The sequence below is a fragment of the Capsicum annuum genome, chromosome 3, assembly GCF_002878395.1.
Source record: "Capsicum annuum cultivar UCD-10X-F1 chromosome 3, UCD10Xv1.1, whole genome shotgun sequence".
In the NCBI taxonomy this organism is placed as follows: domain Eukaryota; kingdom Viridiplantae; phylum Streptophyta; class Magnoliopsida; order Solanales; family Solanaceae; genus Capsicum; species Capsicum annuum.
In genome coordinates, this window is record NC_061113.1 from 11,250,354 (window position 1) to 11,263,208 (window position 12,855).

General features: G+C 33.7%; 1 pseudogene; it reads right to left on the reverse strand.

Annotated features, from left to right (window-relative positions):
- Window positions 1–11,457: 11,457 nt before the first annotated feature.
- Window positions 11,458–12,855, reverse strand: LOC124896566 (annotated as a pseudogene).

Here is a 12,855-nt window from a genome sequence, read left to right on the forward strand (position 1 = left end):
GTTCAAGCCTCGGAAACAGCCTCTGGCAGAAATGCAAGGTAAGACTGCATACGATACACCCTTGTGGTGGGGCCCTTCTCCAGACATCATGCACAGCGGTAGCTTTAGTGCACCGGACTGAAAAACAAAACAAGTTCTGTTTCATTAATGATTTGAGAACCACCAAGGGAATCTGATTGCCAACATGAAACATAGACGCAACACATTGTTGTTTCTTGTTGTGCAGCAATTCTTGAAGGAGTTTATTGTGATCTGCGGGGAGAACATGATGATTGTGGACCTCGACTAGCATAAATAACGTTAGATGGATGAAGATGAAGCCATTAATCTTGTGAAAAGAAGAAGAAAATCTGATAAAAAAGATTAAGAGAGTCGTTTCCAGCTCCTAGCTTAATCATAGGTCCATGAACAAGGCGGGATTTTCACGCAGAGGTTTCAAATTATAAAGAAGTATATAGTTGAAGAGGTTTTGACGTCTATTATATATGCAAAAAAAAAAAAAAAGAAAAGAAATAATTTTAATCATATGTGAATAGTATAATTTTTTGTCAAGGAGTTCATCCCTTGACCCCAAGCTAGCTCCACCCCTGACCACGAAATGGAGTTGCCTTTAACGCTAAAATACGAAACTTCCCACTCTAATCTAAATTAGTCAAACCTCAAATAAGAAATGAATCTTGAACAATGGAAATAACTTAGGATGACTTTTTCTTAATAAACAAAATGGATTGATAAGAGAAAGTTGCTCATATGGTAAGCACTATCACTTTTAACCTCCGAAATTGTGAGTTTAAGTTATTAGGAAGCAAAAAAGGGTGGGAGCTCCGAAAAGTGAAACAAAAAATGGATCAAAATAAATTTATGTAGTATAATATGAAGGAAAACAATTTCTCGAAAAAAAACAAAAAAGAACCACCATACAATAGTCTTAAGATACAAGTGGTGGTAGAATATGGTTGTCAACTCTTGAATTTGGATATGAAAATTAATAATTTAAAATTGAGCTTTTACTTGGTTATGTAATTTAAATTTCTTAATGAAAATTTCATAATTAGTGAAAACTTACAAAACTTTCTTTTAACTCTTGTACAATCTTATTAGATGACCAAATTATAATTTATAAATAAGGTATCAAATATTTGAAGGTGCTTAATTAGTAAATCACAGTATATGCATGTTTCTTTCACAAATAGATTTGTCTCATTAGATGTTATTACAAACTTTTAAATACATATAATTTTATAATATTCATTATTCTAATAAATTAACAATAGCAGTAAGAAACAACTAGTTATTCTTTGATATAATCACCATGCATGATAAAAACAATTTCTTCACGTAAAATGAAAGCCTTCTTTAGAAAAAAAGTTTTTATTCTTTTTTGGCAAACGGTTATGTGCCCTCACATGATTCTCTATTTATCACCACTAGTAGGGTGAATATTTTTAATATTTTAATTACTTATTATTTCGAGTAAACAAATAATGTAGTAAGTGACTCCAACTATTCTCTAACTCTCGTCTAATTGGAAACTAATAACTAATTATATAAAAAATTTAAGCTAGTAGACAAAATATTTGCTATATTAAATTAAATTAGTCCCCGAGAACGTGCACATATGATTAAGTTATTAGTCATCGAAAACGTGCACATGATTACCTAAACTAATTTAATCGCACCTGCCTCGCATGTGTAATCAGTGACGGAACCAGAATTTTTATTAAGAAATTCACAAGTGAATATATGAACTAACCGAAGGAGTTTCGACATCTATTATATATATATATATATAAAATAATTTTAACTATGTGTATATAATATAATTTTTCGTCGAAGGGGGTTCGCATGAACCCCCTATCATACATGTAGCTCCGCCCTTGTGTGTAACGTTTGCTTATTTAAATTAAATAACTTTATCTATTGTAGAGATTTTTAATAAAATGTAAAAGTTTAAATCACTTTTCAAAGATTTTTCACACTTTAATATGATAATGTAAACATAACACATTAATCTTTCCTTATTTTTAAAGTCAAATCTTTACAAAATCATTGATTACGTTCTTATTATTTACTTACAACTTTTAAAAATTTGATATTTCTTAATTTTTTCTTATTCTAACACTTTTATATTTATTTCTAGAATTTCAAATCTTCTTAAAATCAAATTTGGTTGGTTTAGAATTCTTAAACTTCAGAAAAAATATTAGTTATTAATTCTAATGACTTCTAATATATAAATATATTTAATTAATTTCCATCTCTTAACTATTAAGAAAAAATAGTGAAAAAACGATTTTATCTAAAACAAAGACTTTTAATAAAGGGCGAAAAGTTCAAACAACATTTCTAACATTCTTCACACTTTTAATATATTATAGATAGATTATAGAGATAAATTATAGATATAGATATTATTAATGGAGTGATTGTTGAGATATCTAACTCAATTTTTAAGAATATAATTTCGCTTCTTGAGAATTAATTATTTTTCAACCATGATGTTGTTTCTTCATCATAATGCATATATTCAAATCAAGTTGTAAGTGAGCGCTATAATTTTTAGAGTTCGCATCTAGACACTTTAACTTAATCTTAGTCAACAACTAAAAATTTCAATTAGTTCTCACTATTTTTATGGTCACTCGACATTGATGTGACAATTCATTTACATATATATCTAAATGATTGTTTTGTAAGTTGAAATATTTAACTAACAAAATAAAGACAAATTAAAATGTATCAGTGTACTATGTCTTATTATTATTATGATTAAGACTAGATCTTAATACCTCCAACTATTATTCGGATATAAAAAAAAAGAGAGAATTAATAAATGACTTCCAAGAAGTCAACTTCCCCTCTGCCACTTGCCCACATGCTTTTTTATATAAAAGAAAAATTAATTTTTATTAATAAAATTTTCAATGGGAATAAATACAAGCAAGGGGTGCTAGACCTTATTTTACCAATCTTAATGAGGTAACAAAACTCTATTAATTAACCAACATGAAGAAAATAAGAGCTAGAGAAAACTAGATACCCTATGACCATCACAGAATTTATAATGCAATCTATGATGATACTACTAATTAGGACACTTACATAATGCCAAAAAATAAACCTCATGAAGAAAGTTGTTATCATCCTCAAACTTCCTTTTATGCATATATGATCTAAAGAAGATAGTTTGCCCGTATAATGTAACTTGAAATACTTTACCTATGTTTTCTTCTTCAAATCTATCCAAAAGCACTTGATAGTTCATCACTTCTTAGATTTATTGGATTTTATTGAAGTTATTGACACTGTCATATAATTTTGCTTGGCAAGTCGCATCGACAGGTGTCTTGGAATAAATTCTCCAGTAACCTTACTATCCCAACTATATTGCCTTCCATGCAGGGGTGGAGCTACGTTGTAGCAAGGGTGGTCAGATGAACACCCTTTGTCGGAAAATTATACAGTATACGTACATGAAATGCTGCTTTAAAGGCTTAAATATACAATATGAACAATCTTGACATATGCAGTTGCTCTAGCCTAGTGATGGTAAGCGCGCACGGAATGGACATGCTTCTTTAGTGCGTGAGTTCGATCCCCTGCAGGCTGCTTTTTTTAAAAGGTTTTTTTCTCATATTTAGAAGAGCTTCTAAATACTTCAAAACTCAGGGGAAAACCAAGGATTAGTAGACTTTGTTCCTTTTCTTTTATTAAAAATTTAAAAGTAATTATTTAATTTTAGATTAATAAATAAATCTTAAAAATTCTCTATAATGCTGCTAAAAGCGAAAAAGCTTTATATAGAATTTTCTTTTAAAAAAGACCTCATTTAATTATGCTCTTCATCTTTCATGTTTCGTTGTTATTATTGTCGTCACCATAGGTCGATGAAAGCTTGAAGCATAAAACTGATTTTTTTTCTTTTTCTTTTTTTGCTTATCGCTTTACTTCGTATTAAATTAAACATGAACACTCTAAAGCTAAACATTATGTGGTTTGATTTTAAATTTTTGATACATTTATTCATGAAAAAATGATTATTAGTATTATGTAGTTTGATTTTAAAATTTTCAATGCACCATTCCTCAAAAATTTTTTTTTTGCTAATGTAATGATTGAACATCCTTCATGAAATTTCTGGCTCCGCCATTGCTTCCATGTGTCTTCTATTTTGTTCTTGCCGCTTCCACTTCTTTGTTGCCTTGGTCAGAGATCCCCTTCCCTAGCTATTTTTTTAAAACATATATCCAACTCTTCCTCCTCCTCTTCAGAAAGGTCCTCATCACTAGCAAAAGCATTAATTTCCTCCTCAGAAAGGTCCCCACCACTAGCAAAAGCATTAAGTTCTGACGTTAAAGCTTTTGACATATTCTTTTTTGCGGTCGTATTTTTAGTCACAAATGATGGAGCTTCTGGACTTAATTTGCTATTCAAAGAAGAAGGTGAAACTCGCTCTTCTTCATCAACCAAATCCGCCCACCTAAAAGCAATTATCTCCCCTTATGCTTTCTTAGCAATATATAATCAACTAATTTGTGACATTAGCTTGAGAGACTAATGTCATATCTTTCTCTATGTAATTCTCCTTTTGGATGTTTTTTGTAACAGATAATGGCTCAAAAATCTTTTGAGTTGATAAAATTAAATTAAAATTGACATATCTAGTTATACCTTTTTTCCAAGTTGAAGAATTACTTTGACTTGCCGAAGAACCACTTGCCCACATGCTTATCGTCTTTTATGACACTTTCTCCATTAAGATTTTATTAAAAATAATTGCCTCATATTTTTTTCTGTTCATCTTTATTTATAATTCTCTTATTTTAAAATATTTAATAATACCTATTTAATTCATAAAATTAATTTATAATTGATCTATTTTTACTCATTTATCCTTGAACTTAAATACAACGTATCACTTATTTGCATTTTTCAAAGAATTTTTTTTTTATTATATTCACACTTATTTGTAAAGTTTATAAAAAATATTTTAAAAAATAAATTAATAAAATTATTTTTCATTAATAATTTTTTAATATACATATAAAAAAAGATCAATTAATATAAAATATAAAAAGGAGGAAATAGATCCAACTATTATTGAAATAAAAAAAGAGTAATAATAGAAAGATTTAACAATGACTTCGATCCCAAAAAAAGTGGTCTTCTAAGCCTCCAATAATAAGTTAATTTATGCTTATTGTCTTCCAATGTATTAAGTCAACCGGGTAAAATAACTTTTTAAAATTTTATCTTTTAATTGTTATTTAAAAATCTTATTTTATTTTTTAATTCATCCTATTTTCTCATATAATTTGATACAATACAATACAATTTGATATGATATAAGCATTCACTTTTACTCATCCACTATTCTAAAAATAGGTTTTCACTTCTTTTATTAAGCATATAAAAAAAATACAATTCTTTTTTTCTGTTTTATCTTCAATATTAATTATTTCTTTTTCAAATTATTTTTTAAATACATCAATTAACTTTTATATTTTATATATAGATCGTGAAAATCCAAAGAGGTCAAGTAAAAACAAAATAGGAAGTATTATGAAACAATACTCATGTAAATGACCATCCAAAGGAGGTGTAAAATCAAGGCCACATAATATGGGTGGAGTGAGTATTTTATTTATAACGCGCTTAGCATTTTGAACATTTCCAAAGGGACAAGCTAAAAACCTAATCAATAGATAACCCTTGCTTTTGTTGCTGCTAAAGTCACACCCAAGTCACCCTTGATGCCATCTTTATAACTCAATTGAATGTCTCATCATAGTTTATATACCCTATTTCTGGTGTATGAATAATCGATCTTGTGTTCACATTGATATATATACACTAACTGTTTTGAAGGATAATGATCGATGGATCTACAAATGTACGTTGTGGTGGAAAGATTGAATCGGCTGCAGAATGAGGAAATAACGTCAGAAATTGCTATTGAAACTCAAATCAAAGCTAAACAATGTAGATCCAAAGGAGGACAATGATACCATTAGTGAACTGGTCACAAGGATTGACGAAGTTTCTTGTGACGTAGAGGACGCCATCGAAGCTCCTCGTGCACTTAGAATCAATAATGGCATAAAAAGTGGACTATCATGTTTGGGTTTATCATGCAGCAGCTGGCGCCGGAGAGAACATGCTGGTACCATCATGCAGAAATTCAAACAAGTGCTGTCCGAGTATGAAGACGCCCTTAATCATCATGTTCTGAATCATCGCGATAATCTAATACTATTACATAAGGATCAAGAGGTCAACACACCTGTACTGCTCGAAGAAGCCGTTGGACTCGATGAACAATTGGTAAGACAGGTAATCCAACAGCTGCTTACCAACAATAATGCCAGCTCCGACGGACAAGGACGACATGCAAGTTGTTTCACTGTGTGGAATTGGCGGAGTGGGGAAGACCAGTCTGGCACGAAGAGTATTCAACGATTCTGCTCTTTCATTTGAATTTTTCAATATAATATTAGAGACATACTTATGCAAATTCTTCGTCATTTTACAAGAGCAATAAAAAAATATGCTCGCGAAGAGGAAGACAAGTTGGCTAATATGATCACTGAATTTGTTAGCAAGGGTGGAAGATGCTTAATAATTTTGGATGATGTATGGTCCACCCAAGTTTTAGATGATCTTCTGCATCGTCTTCGAATCCTACCCTCTAATCATAGAGCTCACAGGATATTGGTCACAACGCGGAAGAGACAAGTAGCTGAGTATGGTATACCCAAGCCATTCATCTTCAATGTGCGTGGACTCACTGAAAACGACACATGCTATTTGTTCATGGATTCATACCGCCGATATATATATATATATATATAGTGCTAGAATAAATATTTGAACAATGTTACTATTAGATTAAATAAATAGATGTTCTTTTTGAAAAGAAACCAAGAGAAAGGATGCAATTTGAATTGGTACCTTTTCGGTTTAGATGGTTATGACATTTTCAATAGATTGTGACTTTTCTCAAGAGTTGCACTTTTTTTCGAAGAGTTGCACCTTTCTGAACCATTGCTTCTCTTCATGAAGTAACACCTTGATGGCTATAAATATCTTACTTTTTTTTCTCAGGTATAGACATGAAATTTTGAAGTAAAACACTTCTCTTTATTGAGAAACTCTAGTGTGATTTGCTACCGTTGAGTGCATTCGTAGTTCAACAAAATTTGAGGAACTGCTATTCTGTTGAAGTGATTCATTTTATTCTGGAAGAACATATTTTATAACCTTGGGTACTTTAGGGGAATAATTTTCTTAAGGACATACCGTGAATATGGTGGACTTGAATCTTTTAATCTTTATCTCTTTCTAAATATTTTATTTTGCTATTTTCCAGAAAATAGTTTGAACTTCATTCTATTGGTAGTCATAAAGTGGGTTAAACTTATTATTAAAAGTTCAAAGTTATTAATACAGATTTACAACTTTATTTGATTATTCATATATTACTTTGAACATGTGTTTGTGTCACGGCCCAAGACTACCCCTAATCCTAACATAATGCTTAAGGCCATAAGTGATCCCAAGCTAATCTATGAACTGGCATAAGCTGTAAGGTATTGAAAGTATATAAAAAAATACTGTGGGAAAATCATTTAATAAAATAAGTAAATATCAAATCAATAACAAATGAGTCTGAATTATATCACTGAAAACATAACTAGCCGTCAAACGATCTGAAAGCCTCTAAACATGATGAGTCGTTGGGACCGACGATCAACTAACTCTAACTACTAAAATGAACATGAGCTAAAATACTAGAAAGCCTGATAAATAATATAACTAGTCCTTGACTGATGAGGACTCACCAATGTTGCAGCTGAGTGGCACACGAACTGTATATGTGCGATCAAAAAATTGAGTTCGAATCTATGTTATAAGACAATATTTCACAAAAGAGAGTATGTGGTCAGTACTTTGAATGTACTGGTATGCGAGATGAGGGCTGACTTATATACATATAAACTGAATATAAATGCATGAACATGAAAATATAATGTTAGACTAAGCATAAATATATACTAAGATGATCTGAATAACTGATGTATGAGCACTTGGTCATGCAAACCTAAATTGATATATCTGAATACCGAAACTAAAACTGTGTGAGCTAATATTTAATTGACATGCCCCAATCTAAGCTAATCGGAGGCGAACCTGTAACCCAGTTGGAAGGGCGCCAGTATCTTGCCACGGGTACGCACGCTGGCTGTATGGATCCACTAGTCTGATGTCCCGAAGGACTAGGGCGTCGTTCCTCTACTGACGGGTGAACTCTAAGAGAGTATCATCTTCTACTGGTGGGTGACATCTCAAAACCTACGCTGGCTACGTAGTTATGAAACTTAGTAACTTTTACTAAGGTCTCAGTTCTTAACTAGTCGGTGAGTCTTCATCCCTAAATTTGCTCGGTGCTAAGTCCTACTCCTAACTGAACTGACACTGGTACCAATAATTGTTTAACATGATTCAATACTGAGTATGCTCAACATGACAATGTTATAGATTTCATGGCATAAATAGCTTGAAATCTTGAAAAATGCAGCATTGCATGATCATCTAGGTATCGGTATTCATAACCCACCAGCATTGAAAAGTATAATTAAATACAATAATTCTAAGGTAATGACATGATAGATAATTGTATGACTTAGACTCAAAAATCCAACAATCTCATCAATATGATAAGTTATCATGATTTGAGTACTAAAAAATGCTTGAACTTAGGAGGAAACACTATTTCATGGTTGAATTCAAGAATTACATGGAGGAATTATAAAATTTATAATTGTCATAGAACCCTAAATCAAAAAAGAAATTAAACTTGAAAATTGGAAAAACTTTGGGACTCAATGGGTGAAAGAAGTTCATTGATCAATATCCCACATACCTGAAGTGGAAGACTTGGGTGAATTTCGTGTATTTGATCTTTGTTCTTGAGAATCCTAGTTTATTCTGGACTCTGGAGGAATAAGGAAATCGCTCCTTTTGCTTTTCTTTAGGGAAAATTATAATAATTGAAGGAATTGAGGTTTTGACTCTTTTATACCCCCACTTTGGGAAGCCTAAATGATGTGAGTTAGGCTTTAAAAAGACTGGAAAGACTTAAATATCCCTGAAAAATGTGATGGAAACTGGGTTTCCGATCATTACAACTTACCCTACGACTCGTGACATCTGGTTACAAGTCGTAGTCTGGGTTGAAACCTGAGGTCCTAGGTCCTTGGGTACATAGTGATTTGACAATGACTCTTCACGATCCAAACTAGGGCCTGACTGTGACGGATATCCCCAACCATGAGGGCCCGAAACGTCCCTCTCTTTCTGGTAAGCATGCACACATTTATATAAATAAAGAAGATGCGGAAGCATAATCTGCTACGGAAACATGGTCAATTATGGATTCAACATAAGTATAAAAATTGAAAATCAACTACATCTAATAACATCCGACTCAGTCTGCAAATCTCTACTACAAGAACATTTAACAACTGTCTGAAATTGGGACAAGGCCCCCAGTAGACCAAAACAGAAATAAATGACATAATATGAAGAGATAGGCCTCCCGGAATAGAGAAGGCTCACCAACTGGACACTGCAACTCTGTCTGATAAATGCTACTGCTTTTCTGGACCCCTAGACTGAGCCTCAGAACCTGGAGGGAGGAGGGAGGGTTAATACATATGTACTGGTACGCAGAGTAATCCAAAAATGAAATAGAGGTTTTTTATATATATAAATGAGAGCCGCTACAGAACATCTTATTGTAAAATAGTTCGAAAGCACATGGGCATAATATAATGATTTTTCAACAACAAGGTAACACTACTGAGTTAGGTGGTACACCCTACAATTTTCACCAACTGTCAAATCCTGATTGCCATCAAGATCTGAGTATAAGTGAGGAGAGAAAGACATACAAGATCACACAACAGGGTGTCTCTATCCCAATTAAGTTCATGTGTCAGGGTTGGGCTCCAGATCACAAAGTAGGGCTCCTAACCATTTGTCCAGAATAGGGAGGACACATCATTAGGTACACAAGATCACACAACATGGTACCAAGCTCCCCGTGTCGGTAATTCACGGTTTCCAGCATAGAGTCATTTGACTCGTGCTTTCTTCAAGTAACCACCTAACTCACATAAAGTTAACAATTAAGCTCAATAAAACCAGTTACATATCATACTCTGCAGGGTATCGTCATACCCGACTTGCAAGTCATCAGTATCACATCAATTCTCCAACTTCTTACGTTATTTACAACATGCACATATATAAGACTTTCACACACACCAAGCACATGAACAATGATTCTCAACATGTAATAGTTTAAGAAGCTTTATCATTTATAAGCAATATCATATCAATTACAAAACTCATGCTCTCGATGGTTTAACACAAGAATAGTGTGGGGTACAAAACATTATTACGGGGGATTTAAAGAATTCATAATTCATATACGTCGCACCCTTTTCAAAATTCGGATAACGTGTTCATAATTCAACAATTGAAATATATTCAAGCAAACAACCCCATGACATTTCAATATTTCTTTTTAAACCATATCACAAAACATATTATTGGTATTAAAACAAAACCCCACTTGTAAAACCATATGTAAAAGTATAGAGAGTAAAGTCTTGTGTAAATTATTTTCAAAAATCATGCCCATGAAATTTGGGACAACACCACATACCTCTATTTCAGAAATTAAAGGGTGCTTCTTGAAGCTTACGATGCGAGGATTTCAAATCTCCAATTATCTTCTAAAACCCATGGTTAAATCTTGAGCTATGAGGATTCTTAGTTTAAAACCCTAATGAAGTTTCTTGAGAGATTTTGACGAAAACCTACTTACTTTGGTGTTCTTGGGATTAAATCCCATGCTAGAGATGATAAGGGGTTAGAGAAGTACCATTTTACCCTTAATAAGATGGAATAGGGTGCTGAAAATTGGCCGAGCACGATACCCAGGGTGCCGCCTGCCTTAGAGCACCGGAGTACCCAGGGCATCACCTGCCTTAGAGCGGTGGGGTAGTCCGGGCGGTGCCTGTCTTAGAACGGGGGAGTACCTCGGGCGACGCCCCGAGCTACTAGAATTGGACACCAAACATGCCCTTAGGCTCCTCTAAAAGTTCTGAAACTGACCCGTGATGTACTACGACCTTGCCCTATCGTAACACAACAAGAAAATCTAAAATCGGAGGTCGGGAGGATTGAAAATAAAATCCCCAAAGTTTTAGAAGCTAAAAATGATTCTAAGCCTCTTTGACACTTAGAATATTTTCAAGTTTTCAAGGCTAAGAGTTACTATTAGGGACTAACGCACACACGACTTTTTATGGGGCGTTACATTACCCCTTGGGATCATTCGTCCCCGAATGATGGTGCAGGATAGAGCCAAGCACAATTTCAAGCATACTAAGGCATGGAAAAAAATAGGACAAGGATTGTACCTTTCATCTCGTCATTCACCGAATCAAATAAATTTGGGTATCTATTTCTCATGTCTTCTTCTGATTCCCAAGTTGCTTCCTCAACTTTCTGATTTCTTCACAAAACTTTATCTGAAGCTATCTCTTTGCTCCTTAATCTTCTAACTTGACGATCCAAGATTGCTACAGGTTCTTCTTCATAGGATAAGGAGTCTGTCACTTTGATCTCTTCCACTGGTAACACTAAAGAATGATCTCCAATATACTTTTTCAACACGGACACGTGAAACACCAGATGAATAGAACCCAAACTTACAGGCAACTCTAACTCATACACAACTCCACCTATCTTTTTCACAATCTGGTATGGCCCTACATAGCGAGGTCTCAGCTTACCTTTCTTCCTGAATCGCATGACTCCCTTCATAGGAGACACTTTTAGGAATACCCAATCTCCAACCTCAAACTCTAAATCTCTTCTTCTAACATCGGCATAGGATTTTTGATGACTCTAAGCTATCTTTAGTCGTTCTCTAATGATTTTCACATCCTCCATTGCCTGATGAACTAGATCAGGCCCAAACATCTGCGTCTCGCCCACCTCATACCATCCTATTGGAGACCTACATCTTCTCCCATACAATGCCTCAAATGGTGCCATCTTAATACTAGAATGGAAACTGTTATTATATGCGAACTCTATCAATGGCAAGTGCTTTACCCAACTACCTTTAAAATCAATCACACAGGCCCTCAACATGTCCTCAAGAGTCTGAATAATGTGCTCAGCCTGTCCATCAGTCTGAGGGTGAAAAACAGTGCTTAGGTTCACTTGGGTACCTAAAACTTTCTAAAAAGATCTCCAAAACTGAGATGAAAACTGTGTACCTCAGTCGAATATGATGGACATAGGTGCCCTATGCAAATGAAATATTTCTGCAAATAACTTGGCATAATCCTTTCCCGAATAGTTAGTCCTGATAGGCAGAAAGTGGGATGACTTGGTCAGTCTATCTACAATTACCCAAATGGAATCATACTGGTTTAGGGACCTCGAAAGTCCTGTAATGAAGTCTTTATTAATTATCTCCCACTTCCATAAGGGTAAAGCTATCTCTTGGGAAGAACCACCTGGCCTCATATGCTCTACTTTAACTTGTTGGCAATTCAAACACTTGGAAAAAAAGTTAGCCACATCACGCTTCATATTATTCCACCAATACATAGATTTCAGATCATGATACATCTTAGTAGAGCTTGGGTGAACAACATATCTCGAAGTGTGAGCCTCGTCAAGGATTCTCTTCCGCAAACCATCAACATCTGGTACACATAATCTACCCTGATACCTTAAAATACCATCACCACCAATTTCGAAGGACAT